This window comes from Petaurus breviceps, unplaced genomic scaffold (genome assembly GCF_028583685.1).
Source record: "Petaurus breviceps papuanus isolate PSGF00001 unplaced genomic scaffold, PetGlider_PUasm1.0 220, whole genome shotgun sequence".
NCBI lineage: Eukaryota > Metazoa > Chordata > Mammalia > Diprotodontia > Petauridae > Petaurus > Petaurus breviceps.
Genome location: NW_027185876.1, coordinates 18,970,193 through 18,987,609, shown reverse-complemented (window position 1 = coordinate 18,987,609; position 17,417 = coordinate 18,970,193).

Sequence of the window (17,417 nt, the reverse complement as noted above, 5' to 3'; positions counted from 1 at the left end):
TGTTCTTCCCCAGTGATTTACTTGCTGGTGCCATTGAGAGCAGTGCCACGGAGGAGGGCTGAGGCAGGACAACATAAGCCCTCCCCTGAAAATAAGCCCTCTGGTGTTTTTCTTTCCAAAAAAATTAATAAGACAGTGTCTTATTATCGGGGAAACATGGTAGATGGACGGACAGACAGAAATTCTCACCATGCATGAAGCACTGTGCTAAGCACTAAGAATATAATATATGTAAAAGGAAAGACAGTCCATGCCCTCAGGGAGATTACATTCTAATGGGGGAAGACAATAAAAAGAGCAGATGTTTAAGAAAACATGGGACCCATGTAGGCTGAAATAGTCAGATAAAGCTTCATAGAATAGGTCATTCTTGGGGTCTTAAATAGTGATTGTTTTAGCCATAAATGTGTGGCATCCATTAACATAAATGTATCTTTAGAAGTGAGAATATTTCTTTGGTTAAAGATGGGGCTGGAGTGATGGGAAGAATGAAACAGTGGAGCTGCTAGGTTCTAGTAGGATTTGATATCCTACTGTCTAACCTGGAGTAAAGTTTATACCCAAGTGATGAATAGATTTCTTTTTTTTCTTTGCTTTTTGGAGGGGGATGGCAGGGCAGTTGGGGTTAAGTGACTTGCACAAGGTCACACAGTTAAGTGTTAAGTGTCTGAGACCATATTTGAACTCAGGTCCTCCTGACTCCAGGTCCCATGCTCTATTCACTGCACCACCTAGCCACCCTTAATAGATTTCTTAATAAAGGAAAAGCCTTAAATTTTATCATTCTAGCTGAAAATTCCAAAGAGGCATAAGAGAAAAGTCCCAGGAGACTTGGGGGGGGGCTGTCCTATTTCATCATTAATAAGCAATAAATTAAAATCCATTAAGCAGTAGTTAAGTTTCTGTTATGGCTGGCCACTGTGCTCAGCCCTGGGCTCTTAGACTGTATTCATATGACACCAATCCAAAAAAAAGAAAAAATAACTGGTAGCATTTTAAAAGTATTCATTATCTCATGATCCTTACAACAATTCTGGTATTATTACAAATTAGTCCAGTGACTTGCCCAAGATCACAAAGAGGGAAATTTAAGTTAGATGACAGAAAAAAAAAATTTCCTATCTAAAAGTGGAATGAATAGCTTCAGGGAGTCCTGAGTTCAGTGGATCTTGTTAAGCTAAAGCTGGAAGTCCATTTGTTGAGGAAGGTGAAGAGGTGACTCTTGCCTAGTTATAGTTAGGACTACATTGCCATTGAAGGTCTTTTAAACTCTGAAATTCGAAGACTTTATGATCCTATCACTAGGTCACAGAACTGTTAAATAGCAGACATGGAATTTAAACTTTTGTATCTACTGACTGCAATCGTGACCCTCTTTCCATTTCACTGCACTACTTACTTAACTTAGTCAACAGTATAAATTGGTCAAGAGTAGTTCGACTGAGTAGTCTGGCTAATGGCTTAACTAATTCTTGAAGCAGTAAATACAACAATCAGCCCATCAATACGACCAGAACCTTAGGATGACATTAGCTAGCTTTCTTTGCTCTATTCTAATTTTCCCTAGAGGACCAAAGAAGGACATGCTTTGAATTCTTGAAGTATTCCATGCTTATCTTTCATTCTGTTATGTTGTGTTCCTATTGTTTGTAAACTCGTTTTATCATACTCTCTGAACATTAAGGTGTTGAGAATTAGGGATTACATTTTATACATGTATGTATCAATTTCCAATATCATCCCACCCTACCCAAGCCCTAGACATGGCAGTGCCCAGCACAAAACCTTGCAAGCAAGTTAACATCTGGCAGGTGAATGAGTGAATGCAAAAATTCCGAGTCCTTTTTGTGTCCTGAACACATTTTATGTCCTTGGCATATGAAGTCTATGAATCCCTTCTCAAACATATTTTTAAAATGCAGCAAAAGCAATATTGTTTTAAGAATGACTTTGAGGGAATAAGTTATTGACTATTATAAATTCCTGTTATAAATACCTATTGACTATTATAAATACCTAAATTAACTATGAAGGACACATGAAGAAAGATGCCATCTGCATCCAGAGAAAGAACTGGTAAATAGAAGTGTGTATAGAATAATTTTACATATATATATATATATATATATATGTATGTATACATACATACATACACACCTATTTTTGGCTAATGGTGCCCATCTCTAGGACAGGGGGAGGGGGAGGAGGAAAGAAAAAAGTGGAAGAAAAGAAACTAACCCAATAACCTTGTTGTATATTCAAAAGAAATAGTAAGTTGTACATAGCAGATTTGCAGTTTCATGTGCAATCATCTTTTTATTATATTTTAATATGGAAATGCTTATTTTATTCCATGAATTAAAAACAAAATAAAATGTTTAAAAATGCATAAAATAGAATACACAAAATTACAAAGGAAACCAATTATATGGAAGTATAGTCATCAAAATATTTTTACATAATTTAAACATCAAATTATTTTTTTAAACCCCAGGTTATGAACCCTAAATGAACAAATGAATTGAAATCAGGTGATGAGCAGGTAACAAATTTATGTCAACATTTAAAACATTTCATATCTTTATACCCGTGATGTCAAAAATAATACAGAAACATATCCCAATAAGGTTTCATGGAGTAAGTAGTTCTTAAGGGCCAAAATAGAGATTGCTTTAGCCATAGGTGTATGGCATCCACTAAAACAAATGCATCCTTAGAAGGGAGAACATTTCTTTGGGTGCATGTTTTGTTGCTGCTGCTGCTGTTGTTGATCCTTCATTCTTTTTTTTTTTTTTTTGGCTTTTTGGAGGGCAATTGGGGTTAAATGACTTGCCCAAGGTCACACGGCTAGTTTTTGTGTTACGTGCCTGAGGCCGAATTTGAACTCAGGTCCTCCTGACTCCAGCGCCGGTGCTCTATTCACTGTACCACCTAGCCACCCTTGATCCTTCATTCTTGAAGAGGACCAATGACATCCCAAGGGTAACGTCTTGACTTGTGTGTGAATTGGATTTGTGAGACAGAACTGCAAAAATCATCACCCTCACTCTCTCCTCCAGAGTCATCAAAGTTCAGTAGCAAAACATGAGTCAGGATGATTGGTGATGGCCTGGGATGCAGTGGATGACCATAGGCTTTTGGGTAAGACAGGATAAAAGAACAAAACAATGGAGCCGATAGCTTAGTTTGTGAGATCACAAATTAACATTATCTAATACCTCATTGTGGCATGGATGTTACCTTGCATTTTCAAACAGTGTAGAGCTAATTCTGGTGTATTCTACTCAGCTGTAAATTTTGATTATGTCCAGGTGACCATGATTATTGTCTCAGGATGAGCTCAGGTTTCTTCAAGAGCTTGGGTACAAAGTGATAACTCTCTAGGGCTCAATGACATTCAAAGACTTTCTATTGAGCTGCAGAAGGGTTGCAATCTACCTTGGAGAGAACACCCAGTTAAGTTCCAAAGACTCATCATGCCACCAGCCACTGGACTGACTATATAAATTTCTTTTTTTTTATTTTTGTTGATTTATTTATTTTTAGTTTTCAAAATTTATTTCCACAAGATTTTGAGTTACAATTTTTTTCTCTCCCCATCTTTCCCCTACCCCCACCCCCAAATAGTAAGCCTACTGAATACCCCTTCCCCCAATCTGTTCTCTCTTATATCCTCCCCCTTAACCCCCTTAACTTTCTAGTAGGGTAAGATGGGTTTCTATACCATAGTACTTGTATATTCTATTTCCCAGTTGCATGTATTTGTATTTAAAACTTTGAGTTCCAGATTTTCTTCCCCTCTTCCCTCCTCACTCACCCCCACTGGTAAGACAAGCAATTCAATATAGATTTTACATGTGTGGTTACCCAAATAATTTCCAAAGTAGCTAGTTGTATATATGTTAACTATATTTCACTCCATCACATCCTGCCTCCCCATTCATTCCACTTTCTCCTTTGACCCTATCCCTTCTCAAAAATTCTTGCTTCTAACTACCCTATCCCCCAATCTGCCCTCTCTTCGATCCTCTCCCTTCTTATCCCCTACCTTCCTATTTTCCTGTAGGGTAATATACTCAATTGAGTGTGTATGTTATTCCCTCCTTAGGCCAAATTCAATGAGAATTAGGTTGTCCCATTCCATTTCACCTTCCTGCTCTTCCCCTCCATTGTAACAGTTTTCTCTTGCCTCTTTTATATGATATAATTTACCCTAATCTATCACTCCCTTTTTTCTTCTCCCTCTCTCACCTCTTAATTTTATTTTTCAGATATCATCCCTTCCTATTCAACTCATCCTGTGCCCTCTGTCTATGTATACATGAACAAACAAATGCCCACACTCACATATATATTTATATACACATACATCCTCCTATACAAAACATGTATGCATATATACACATATATATTCCCTTCAGCTATCCTCATACTGAGAAAAATCTTATTAGTTATAATTATTGTTTTTCATGTAGGAATGTAAATAGTTCAACTTCAATAAGTTCCTTATGATTTCTTTTTCCTGTTTACCTTCTCATGCTTCTTGTATTTGGAAGTCAAATTTTCTGTTCAGCTCAGATTTTTTCATCAAGAATGCTTGAAAGTCCTCTGTTTCATTGAATGACCACATTTTTCCCTGTAGCATTATACTCAGTTTTGCTGGGCAGGTGATTCTTGGTTTTAGACCTAGCTCCTTTGACCTCTGGAATATCATATTGCAAGCCCTTTGATCCCTTAATAGAGAAGCTGCTAAGTCTTGTGTTATCCTGATTATGTTTCCACAATACTCAAATTATTCTTCCTGACTGCTTGCAGTATTTCCTCCTTGAACTGGGAACTCTGAAATTTGACTATAATATTCCTAGGAGTTTTCTTTTGGGGATCTTTTTCAAGAGGTGATCAGTGAATTCTTTCAATTTCTATTTTGCCCTCTGGTTCTAGAATATCAGGGCAATTTTGCTAGATGACTTCTTGAAAAATGGCATCTAGGTTCTTTTTGATCATGGCTCTCAGGTAGATCAATAATTTTTAAATGATCTCTCCTGGATATATTTTCCAGGTCAGTGGTTTTTCCAATGAGATATTTCACATTGCCTTCTATTTTTTCATGTTTGGATCTGTTTCATAGTATCTTGATTTCTCATAAAGTTATTAGCTTCCAATTGCTCCAATCTAATTTTGAAGGAGTTATTCTCTTCACTGAGTTTTTGAAATTCCTTTTCCTTCTGGCAAATTTGGCTTTTTAAAGCATTGTTTTTCTCATTGGCTTTTTGGGTCTCTTTTGCCATTTGAGTTACTCTATTTTTTAAGGTATTACTTTCTTCATTATTTTTTTGGGGTCTCCTTTAGCAGGCTGTTGACTGGCTTTTCATGATTTTCTTGCATCATTCTCATTTCTCTTCCCAATTTTTCCTCCACTTCTCTTACTTGATTTTCAAAATCCTTCTTGAGTTCCTCCATGGCCTGTAGCCAATTCATATTTCTCTTGGAGACTTTTGATGCAGGGGTTCTGATGTCAAAGTCTTCCTCCTGCTCCATGCCTTGATCTTTTTTGTCACCCAAATAGGATTCTATCATTTGTTTGTGCTTCCATTGCTTGCTCATATTGGCAGCCAATTACTTGACTTTTTTTTTTTTAAAGCAATCGGGGTTAAGTAACTTGCTCAAGGTTACACGGCCAGTTATTTCTGGGTGTGGTGCTGAGTATCTGAACCTGGATTTGATCCAGGTCATCCCGACACTGGAGCCAGTGCTCTTACTCACTGAGCCACCTGGCCGCCCCTAAGCAACTGGGGTTAAGTAACTTGCTCAAGGTTACACGGCCGGGTGTTTCTGGGTGGGTGCTAAGAGTCTGAGCCCGGGATTCGATCTCCAGGTCTTCTCAACACTGGAGCCGGTGCTCTTACTCGCTGTGCTACCTGGCCGCCCCCAATTACTTGACTTTTGAACTCTTTGTCACAGTAGAACTCTGCTTCCAAAATGGGGAGAGCTATGTCCCAAATCATTGTGGTTTTTTGCAGCTGCTGGAACGATTAGATGAGTGCCCTCTCTACAGCCCTCACATGCTCTGTCTCACTGGTCACACACCCCAGGACCACCACCCAAGACCACGATACGGATCCAAGCAGGTCAAAGCAAGAGTGATTATCCTCTGAATAGTCACTTGGTCCCCCTACAATCTGTGGGCCAGGAGCTCTGGAAGCAGCCCCTTGGCAGCAGCTGCAGCCACCACACCTCCTCTCCTTCTAACTCTGGGGGTAGGAGCTGCACCATGCTTCCCCTGTTTGAACAAAGCTCCACACTGACCTTTTACATTGTGTTTGGCATTTGTGGATTGAGAAGTCTGGAAACCACTACAGCTGATGGCGATCCACTCTCCCAAAGTTTGTTCTAGCTGTGGCTGGTTGGGGCCACCCTGGGGCTAAAACCTCGGGCTCAGGCAGGGCTGGGCTCAGCTCCTAGCACCCTTCAATGGACCTTTGCTGCCATCCTGCCAGGCTTCCTTCAGCAGGAGATTTGTTTCTCTTTGTCACTTTTTGGGTTCTGTAGCTCTAAAGTTTGTTTAGAGTCATTTTTTACATGTGTTGGAGGAGGTGGAAGCCAGAGCCTCATAGAAGTCCTGTTTCTATTCTGCCATCTTGGCTCTGCCCCTCAATGGGTAGACTCTTGAAGCCTTGTTATCTGTGATGCTTGTACTGGACAAGCTTGTACTGGGCCAGAACAATCTGACACAGAGTAAGTCTGCACTAGATCATTCTCCACACTCTCACTACACCTGCAATTTCTTTGATGTTTGGAGGTCCTTCCTTTCAGGTCAAAACTCTTTCTGCAAATGGAGACCAATCCTTCCTCAGACTCCTGGTCTTAGGGATTTTCCTGAGACTACTGAAAAGTAAAAAGCTTTGCTCAAGGTCATGCAGGTGTATGTCAGAAGTGTAATTTGAACCTCTTCCTGATTCCAAGGCCAGTTCTCCATTTGCTGCATCAAGCTGTGTCTCATCCTATGGTCAGGCATGCAAGAGGCACAATTACAAATTAATCATTGGATGTAGGAAGGGCCAGGGATAGGCAGAGATGCTCCAGGAATATTCTAAAATGTATGTTACATTGGTATTTGACATTTCTTCCTTCCTTCTGTTCTACTCAAGCAGAGCAAACAGGCTTCCTTTCTACACACAGCACTAAAATCACTAACAACTCTTTTACATATTTCCCTGGTCACCTAAGCAGCTTATACAATAGGTTGACTGGCTCATGATGTCTTTGTTCTGCCACTATTGGTAAGTCCCCACATCTGCTTCCCTGCCCAGTAGGCAGTGAAATGTGGGATGTGAAAAGCCCAAATAAAAAAGGTAATGAAAACAATAAACTATTTTTTAAGTCTATGTGGATAGACCACTCCACCCCCATGCCAAGCGTCATCCCATCTGTTTCTCTGCATCTGCCTGCCTTCTGCCCCACATCCCTGTTTTCATGAATCTTATTCACTTCCTTCTTCCTATTTTCCTCCCTACTTGAATGGAATTTGGTGGGGATAAGGCTCCTTACTAGTAAAGGGATGGGAGCTCTTGCCAGCTAGGGAAGGAAATGAGCATAAGGCCAACCAGAATCTGTTTCTAGCTGTGGTCTAGTCAAAGTCTCAGGAAAGTATCAGTGAACTTAAAAAAAAACCATTCATTAAGGGTCTGCAATGTGCCAGGCACTGTGCTGAGGCATGCATCCTTCCTCTCAAAAAATAAAGGCAGGTGTCCTTGCTCTCAAAAAATTCAGTTTAATGGGGGATACAATATAAAAACAACTCTGTACAAACAAGATAAATGTGGGATAAATTGGGGATAAATAGAGGAAAGGAACTAGCATTAAGAGGGAACTGGGAAAGGATTCTCCTAGAAAATGGGATTTTAGCCAGGACTTAAAGGAAACTTGGGAAGTCAGGTGGTGGAAACCTGCCCTCCAGATGTTTCCTTAGCACAGCTGACTGATTGCACCCAACAATACCAGAATACATGCAAGACTTGTGATTTCATTAACATCAGGAACTCTTGATTTAAGATTTCCCTCCTCCTACCTATTTTTCACTTTGCATATAAGTCTTGAAGATTAAGTGACTTGCCCAGGGTCATAGAGCTTCTGGTTGTCATAGGAATGGTTTGGCCCCAGGCCTTCTTGACTCCAAGCCCAGATCTCTGTGCATTACACCTCACCACCTCATACTTATAATTATTTTTTAAAAACTGTCTGAAACTTGTGCCCTGTCTTCCCTAGAGATCTTTCCAGAGTGGTATTGCTGCCAAATTGTTTAACAACTGACTCTCAGCAGGAGGGGAACTGCATTATTAACATTTTCTCAAGTCTAGACAATCAACAAAGTTATGTCAAGTCCATGATTTGCAGCATTTCCTGATTTATGAGGTATATATGCTTAAAAATTAACAATCAGCTCTCATGAGCCAAATTAAGCTGATTCCAGAACACCCCTGGATCTTTTCCTTCACTTCCATTATCAGTGATGAAATAGGGAGGGTCAGGAATCATGGGGATACTAGTGGGTCATATGGAGAGATAATGGAGTGCTAGAGGGCAACTATATGGAAAAGGGCATCGGTGGCATCTTGTGCACCAATCCGATGCTTCTGTAGTATTAGTTATTAGGTCATTTTTTTCAGTTATTCTCCATGACCCATTTGGGGTTTTCTTGGCAAAGATTCTGGACTTTTGCCAATTTTGCCATTTCCTTCTTCAGCTCATTTTACAGATGAGGAAACTGATGGAAACTGAGTTAAGTGACTTGCCCAGGGCCACATAGCTCATAAGTATCTGAGACCAGATTTGGACTAGGAAGATGAATCATCCTGATTTCAGGCCTGACTCTATCCACTCCATCAACAAGCTGCCTTATTCTGTAGCACGAAGGCTACTGGAAATAAGTGAATTGAGTGGCCTTTGATAGATTATATCAGTACTTCTGGTCAGGTTTTTAGGCCAGCCAGATAGTGAGGGAGGTCTATCCTGGATCAGAAAAGCTTATGCAATGGAGATGAGCACAGTGTGGAGTAATGAAAGATGTGAGTTTAGGCATAATGGCCAAGTGAGTCTGGGAGCAGAGCAGAGTGAAACTCTTCAATAACTAGTGTTAAGATTTGACCCTCTCTCCCCTTGTGCCTTTATTGTGGGAAATCATAGGTCTCTGTGTTGGTCCAGGGTAGCATATCACATTGCTCACACACTAAAACTATACAAGAAAGTGATTATGAAGTTCTGTTCCAGCCTTAGCTTTAAAACTGCCTGTCTCCATAGTAATTACTGAGTTTGATCTCTCAAGAGGGGGGTGCCTAGTGATGGGCATCAAACCTATGACCAAATATCAGAGAAGCCAGAAATACAAGTGAAGAGAGTAGGGGAATAAGCTGCTACAAGCTGTTTAAGTCACTAACATCCCTTCTGTCTCAGCCCTTACAGTGAAAAAGACTCCCATTCGTCCTTTGCCAAGGATGTCTTGGCAAGGCTCCCTTGGAAGCTGAATGGCATTTTTTAAAGCTCCTGTCAGTCTTCTCCAAGTTCCCCCTCCTCTCATGTACCACATTCAGATTTCCTTAATAACCTCTCTATCCATCCATCTACAAGTATTTAATGAGTATTTCCTGTATGAAACACAGTTTTCCATGTAACATAGGGGGATATGAAGAAATATTAAGCATATACCTTGCCCTCAAAAAACTTACAATCCAACTGGAGAAACAATAAGTAGATAATGAGCAACACTGGAAAGTCTATAATTAGTGCCCATTCAGTGGTAAAGACAGTAAGCGTTATGAAAGTTCAGAAGAAGCTGAGAGAGCCCTAGAGTCTAAGGTAGCCAGGGAGAAGGTGAGACTTAACACGGGCTTTGTGGGATCATTAAAACTCAGATAGGAAAAAAGTGAGAATATGATAAAATCAAATACAGAGCCTGGAAGTTCAGAAGAAGCTGAGAGAGCCCTAGAGTCTAAGGTAGCCAGGGAGAGAAGGTGAGACTTAACACAGGCCTTGTGGGATCGTTAAAACTCAGATAGGATAAAAAGGGAGAATATGATAAAATCAAATACAGAGCCTGGAATATATAGCACATGGTGAGGATATAATAAGAGATCAATTTGGCTGGAGTAGAGGCTCTTATTGGGAAGTAAGTTTGAGAAGTAATTTGATAGGAAGGGAGAGGGGGTAAAGGATGAAGGGATGGAGGGAGGAGAAAGAGAGAGAGGAAGGGGAGGGATAGAGAGAAACATACACACATACATACATGCATACATACACATACATACACACATACACATACATACATACACATGTTATCTGCTTTCTCTACCTTTCCTCCATTTTTCACCATTACTGTCCTGCTCACTGAATCTTCCCCTCTGACATCATCTGAATCTTGAGAACACATGGCCAAAGAGGAATGCTAGGGTCTCTACAGCTTAAGTCTTGGGAAATGTAGTGTGGCTGGATCATTAGGCTAGTGGTTGATAAACTTGAACACATTCCAATGGACTGAACTGAAGAAAATTCTGACCCTTAGAAATCCTATTTTTCTGAACACTAAAGAGGCTACTAGCTTATCCTACAGAATGAATGAATATATGAACAGCATATGTGAAGTGTTTCCTATGTTTCTAGCATTGGGCTAAATTGGAAATTCACATACAAAAGTGAAGACAGATTCTGCCTTCAAGGAGCTTACCTCTACTTGGGGGTAGACAATGTATACAGAAGGGACTAATAGGCAAGAGGGGTGATTTTGCATTGGAAAATTATTGCTTGCCAATGTGACCAGGAGCAATGATAGTATTGATTTAATTATTGTTCCAGAACTGGAAAGGGGGAAGGGAGAACACTGAAGAATACACATAGCTAGACACTTGGGCAAAAAGATAGGAGAGTGCTGCTCTGGCCCACCTACTCATGTCATCATTCTTGTGCTTTGCATTTGAGTGACTCTGAGACCCTGAAGCATTCCTCTTCCCACCCCCAACACCACTACCCACTTCAATAAGACCTTGTAACAGGTTTTCCTATCTCCATAACATGTCCACAAGTGGAATGGGCTAGCTCATGCCTCAAAACATTGTGGGTTCTTCCTCAAAGGTCTTCATGCCTGATGAGCACCTCTTAGGTCTGTTATGGAGAATTGAGCTAGACAGTGATGAGATCCATTTCAATTCCAAAGTTCTCTGAGATAAGAGAAAGCAGATTATATTTGAGAGAGAGTTAATAGGCCAGTTTGGGTAGAACAAAGGGTATGTGAAGGGTGGATAACATGGAATGAGACTGAAAAGGTAGGTTGGAGTCAAATTACAGAGAATCTTATATGCTATTCTAAGAAATCTTCAGTTTATTGCATGGGTAATAAATAGGGAGTTACTGACAATTTTTTTGCATGGAAGAGAATATAAGGGAGAAAGGAAGTGATTAGATTATTTTTGCAGCAATATTAAGGATATACTAAGGAATATGAGAGAGGCTACAGGGAGAAAGACACAATCAGAAAGTTCTTGGACTAGACAAGAAAATGAGGGAATAGAGTTGGATGGTGAGCTAGTGAATGAAGAGGAGGGATAGATCAAGGGAGGTTGTAGAGACAGAATCGACAAGCCTGTGCAAATTGTCATATTGTGGAATGAATTAGATGGATGAATCAAAGATGATCCTGGGATTTCAAGACTGGGTGATTGGGAACATGGAGTTGCCCTCACCAGAAGAAGGAAGTTGGGAGGAAAGAGGTTTAGTGAGAAAGAAAATGAGCTCCAGTTTTAGAGGTTGCATTTGAGGTGCCAGAGGGACATTATAGGGGGAAGATCTGGTAAGCAGTTAGAGTTATATGAGTAGTGTTCAGACTAGAACTGTATATATAGATTTGGGGTTATCTGCCTTAAGGTTATGATTGGACCCATGGGAGGGAAACCTTACCATATTTCATTCATTCATGTGACAAATATTTCTTGAAACACATATATGGAAAGTACTGTGCTAAATCTTAGATCTCCTCAAAGAGGAAACTTTTCATGAGAGTATAACAAATGTCTCCTTCACCTTGAAGAATCTCCTCTTCACTTGCACCCCCACTTGATCACTGAATTTTAATGACTGAGTGTCCATATCAACATACCCTGGGCAAATGATGAATTTAGACTTATGGTTTGGAGACTGGGACTGATACAGACAACTTTCAGATCAAACCTTAGGGAAAAGAGATTGCAGGCTCTGAACTCAGGACATCACCAAGTTCCAGTCAAGTCATAAGTAAACCTATGATTTATTTTCATCTCCAGACAGATGTGCTATTAAATTCAGCTGAAGAAAAACTAATTATGTCTGTATAAATAGTAGTTAAAAATGCAGAGTTGATTTGATACAACCCTCCATTAGATCTCAGTGCAAGAACATTGAGTGGCTTTTGTTTACTGCTGCTGGTAATTTGGATTATGGAACATAGGCAGCTTTAGTTAACCAAATTATGTGTGATCCTCTGCTGTATGGAGGTACTGGAAGTTTTCCTCCAGGAGCCCAGTTAGAGATGTTCTATTAGGACTGAAAAGTTTAGAGGCTGAACTGTGAGCAGATCTGTGACAGCTGAGCAAGAACACTGCCCTTCCCCCATGTCTTCCTAGCTGCAGGGAATGGTGAAGGACTCAAACAGGAAAATGCAAGCATGCCGGTGAATTGGAACCTTAGGCTGAAAGACTAAAGTCGGATTCCATTTTCTTAGTGGAGCAATATGCTCTGCATTCATCAAAAGCCTCAGTCAATGGTTTTCCTTTTTGGATAATTGAGCATCATGTATTCATGAAGTATCAAGGCGTGGAACCAAACTTAAAGATGGAAGAACTGGATTCTAGTCCTATTTCTGTCATTTCACTATGACTTTGGTCAAGTCATTTTACCTATCTGGGCCTCATCTTCATCTGAGCCTCATTTAATCTCATCACATGAGATTAGATTCAATGATCTCTTAGATTCTTTCAAGCTCTAACAGTCTAATATCAAAGCCTACATTTTTCAGCATCAATGGGTCAGAGTGAATGGATACATCTTGTATTTTTTTTAATTAAAATGTTTCCATAAAAGTCTACCCTAAGTGAGATAAAGACAAATTAGTAGGGTCTTTCCCCTGCCCCTTGCCTAGAGGTTGGAAATAAATGAAAAATGAAAAAAAGAAAAGTAGCAAAAGAATTTTCATTCAAAATGAATAAGAAGATATGGGTTATCAAATTCTAGAAGTCAATGGATGCAAATCCAGAGAGCTGCCTTTGCTAGCCAGAACCAAGTCTATCTAATGGCAGAATGTAATGATTTATCTGGCTTTCTGACAGCATAGGGAAGAAGACATCAACTGGTAACTAGAAAATCAATTGATTGGTAAATCATAATGATGTTTGATGTTAAAGATCCAAAATGGTTTCCCATGTTCCTGATTGTGCAGGAAACCCAGTGGGATATCATTAACCAGGAGAAGGAAAAGCCCTGGATTGTAGCATAGAAAGAAATACTGAGGCCACCATCTTAGTTTTCTCCATATAACAGAAATGCAGAATCCCAGAGTTGGTAGGGAATTCATCTAATCCAACACTTAATCTAATTAAAAATCAAATCCCTAATATCCCTTACCAAGTCTACAGTCTCTGCTCAATGACTGACATCCCCCTCAAGTGACCCTCCATTGCATCCCTGGCAGCCCACTCTGCATTGGGATAACTCCAGCTCTTAAGAAAAAGAAAGGAAGCACTACATTGTGGTTAGAGTTATGAGCTTGGATAAGGAAGACCTGGGTTAAAATCCTGATTATGGGCAAAATCAGGCAACTTCCTAAGACTGAATTATAGACAGGTTCCAACCTAGTTCAGGTATTGACAGGCAAAGAAAATACCTCTCCACTTTGTCACCATCTTCATTATAAGAGTCATGCTTTAGTGTCCTGTACTTTAATCACAGTGGCTATAAGAGAAAGGGCACTATAGTAATTGAACAAGGAATCCTGGGAACACTTGCCTGGATTTACTGCTAATGTCAAATCCTTCTTAACTGCTTTCCTCTGGCCTTCTTCCCAGAATCCCATAGGATGTCCACATCCTCTGGCTATACCTCTTACACTATGCATCACCCTCAGGGAATCAGTTACAGATATCACAGAAAGCTAAACTAAAAACCACCAGTCCCTTAGCATGGCATTCAAGTCTTTCCATAGCCTGGCCCCAGACAATTTTTTGAACCTTATCTCCAGCTGTTCTCCTCCTCAAACCTTCTGCTATAACCAGTCTTCAATAATCATTACTTTCACCAAACTCTGAGCACATTTTTATCCTAATCTTTGCTCCACCCCATCTGCCTTGTCTGAATTCTACCCAACTCATCCCTCAAGGCCCTGCTCAACTACCACAAACTGAAATAATCTCTCCTGTGAAATTCCAGGACACTTATTGACTTACCACTCATTTGACCTTTATCATTTACTGCCTTCAATTTGTATTACATAAGTCTTGCCTTTCTAAGTGGATTGTAACCTACTTTGTATTCCCCTAGCACAGGTCTTTGTACATAGCAAGGCTTTAAAAATATTCCATAGGAATTGTAGAATTTTAGAATTAGAGGTGACCTGACATAAATTCAGTACACCAGGACCCCATTTTATATCTGAAAAAACTAAGGCCCAGCAATATTAGATGACTTAACTAAGGTCACACAGGTAGCAACCCAAGTTTCTCTAATCAGATCCATTAATCTTTTCACCATGCCAAGTTTCCCCTTATTTGATGGGTTTATTGATATCCTTAGGCAATGGCGATCTGCATTTCATCAATTTGTATGCTCACTTTGCTATGACTAGAGATTTTCGATTCTTTTAAGGCCACATCAGTGACATTGTTACCCAAGGCCACTGAGTTCTGCCTTTTTCATTTTCAGTGCTGCTGGATTCTACCCTGATCAGTCCCCTTTGTTTAATTCCCTGGTCTGACCATAGCTGGAGTGCTGTATTCAATTGGGGTACCATATTTTAGGAAGAACACTGGAACACCATCCAACACTGAACAGTTTAAGATACTGAGGATACAGGGTACTATGACATAGAAGATTCAGATGAAAGAACTGAGGTTGGGTAGTATGGAAAAGAAAAATATGGAAAAGCAGAGCAGGCATTATAACTGTTTTCAAATATTTGAAGGACTGTTATATAGAAGAGGGATTAGCCTTGTTCTTCATGCCCCCAGAGGGCAGAAGTAGAAGAGATGGGTGGAATTTGCAGAGGCATAGATTCAGCCAGAGGTAAGAATTCCTAACAATTGGAGCTGCCCACAAGTGTGATGGGCAGAAGCTTCAGGGCCCCCTTCCTTCAGGCCTTCGCTAGAAGATTGGATGTCTACCAGTTGGATGCATTGTAGGAAGGATTCCTGTGCCAGTAGCAGCTGCATTCAATGGCCTCTGAGCCTGCTTCAAGGTCAGAGATTCTGGGATCCCTTTAAGAAGTTAGAGGTAGATATAGCCCTCTTTGACACACTGAGAAGACTGGATATAGTCTCAGACAATGAGGCCACTAAGTGAAAAATGACCATGGAAAATCACCCTAGCCACTGAGGGTGTTTTAACCAAGTGCTACATCTCCCAAATTTTGAAGATTATGGGAATTTCTCTCAAATTAGGCATAGGGAAAACCAGATAAAGCCTAGTAATGAGTGTTGGACCCCACCCCAAATCCCGTAAGTTTAAATGTGAAACTGCACCCCACCCCCATCCTCTCCCTCCTACTGCAACAGCCCCTTTAAAGAATATTAGATAGGATCTTTTTTTCTTCCACAGAGAAAAAAACCCCACAAAGAAAGTATTCACCTCACTGTTTAGCCAAAAGCAGACTCTGTCCAAAAGGCAAAAGGCAATGGACTGGAGGGGAAAAGTGGAGGCGGCTTGACAGTAGTTAAGGCTTCTCAGAATCTGGCATAAACAGTAGAGATGAATAAAAGCCTACTTAAAGAAAAACTGACTGTGTAATAATGGAACAAAATATCTGAAAATTGGGATGAGAGCCAGCACTGAGGCTGGGAAATTGCATGTGAGTAGGCTGAGTGCCTGGCCTCAGACAGGAGATTCTGTGACTCAGAAACTCAAAAACGGAGAATGAACTTCACTTACTCCTTTCCCTCCCTCGCTTCTTGCTCCTCTTTGTCAGCCCCCAACCCAGCTTCTGAAACCACCCTTTTACTTTCTGTATTTGCCAGGAATCTTTGAGGGCTCCCCTCTCTCACCCTGACTCTGTCCTCTAAGGAGTATCTACTACCCACTCATTTTCTACTTTGTTCTTAGAATACAGTGGGATCATTGGATAGTAGTTTCAATGCTATAAGGAACCTTAGAGGCCATTTCATTATATCCCCTCCTCATACAGATGAGGAAACTGAGGTCCAAAAAAGTTAAGTGATTTGCCTGAGGTCACATAGATACCAAATGTCAGAGACAGAATTCAAACCCAGGTCCTCTGATTCCAAATTCAGCAACATTTCCAATGCTGGTTTGTTGTGTTGTTGTTATTGTTCAGTTGGTAAATTGTTTCTGACTCTTCATGTCCCCATTTGGGGTTTTCTTGACAAAAATACTGGAGTGGTTTGCCATTTCCTTCTCTAGTTCATTTTAGAGAAAAAGAAACTGAGGTAAACAGGGTTAAGTGACTTGCCCAGGGTCAGAGCTCGTAATAGTCTGAGGCCAGATTTGAACTTGGGTATTCCTGATTCCAGGTCTTGTGCTCTATTCTCTGTGCCCCTTAGCTGCCCTTACCAGCCTGTTAAATCCCAACCAAAATATAAGTACTTACAGGTGCCTACCATCACTCACGGATCCCACTTCCCCAATTCAAGCAGGTGTGTTGGGATATTCCCCAACCTAGTCAATTTCAATTGGATTCCATGAGGAAACTGCATGATTGTCCCTGGTTTGGGGGAATGAGGAAAAGGTCAGGTTGATTATTGGCCAGAGTTCTTTTACCCTGCAGTTTACCTGCATGGGACCTTTACCCTGCAGTATCCCTACAGTAACCCCTCTGGGACAGTTACCAAGGTGCCACATTTTAATTATCTACCAGTCAAATGTCAGACAAAGGTAACAGATCAATCATGCTGAAATAGATTTATCACACAAGTCCCCAGTTTCCCAAGAGCTCTTGAGCCTCTATGCCTCGCATCCCTCCCCCAGTTTCCACAAAAAAAGTCAACTCATTCAACAGTTCTGCATCTCACTGTACAGTTTCTGCAATCACCAGTTTGAAGTTCTAGTAGTTAGCTTCTCTGATCTTTAAGGAAGGGATTAGGAGATGGAAGCGGAAGCAGAGGAAGAGACCAGTTTATACTATTCATATAAACAAAAGTGTGATGTCAACACCACCAGCTACTTGAAACATTAGC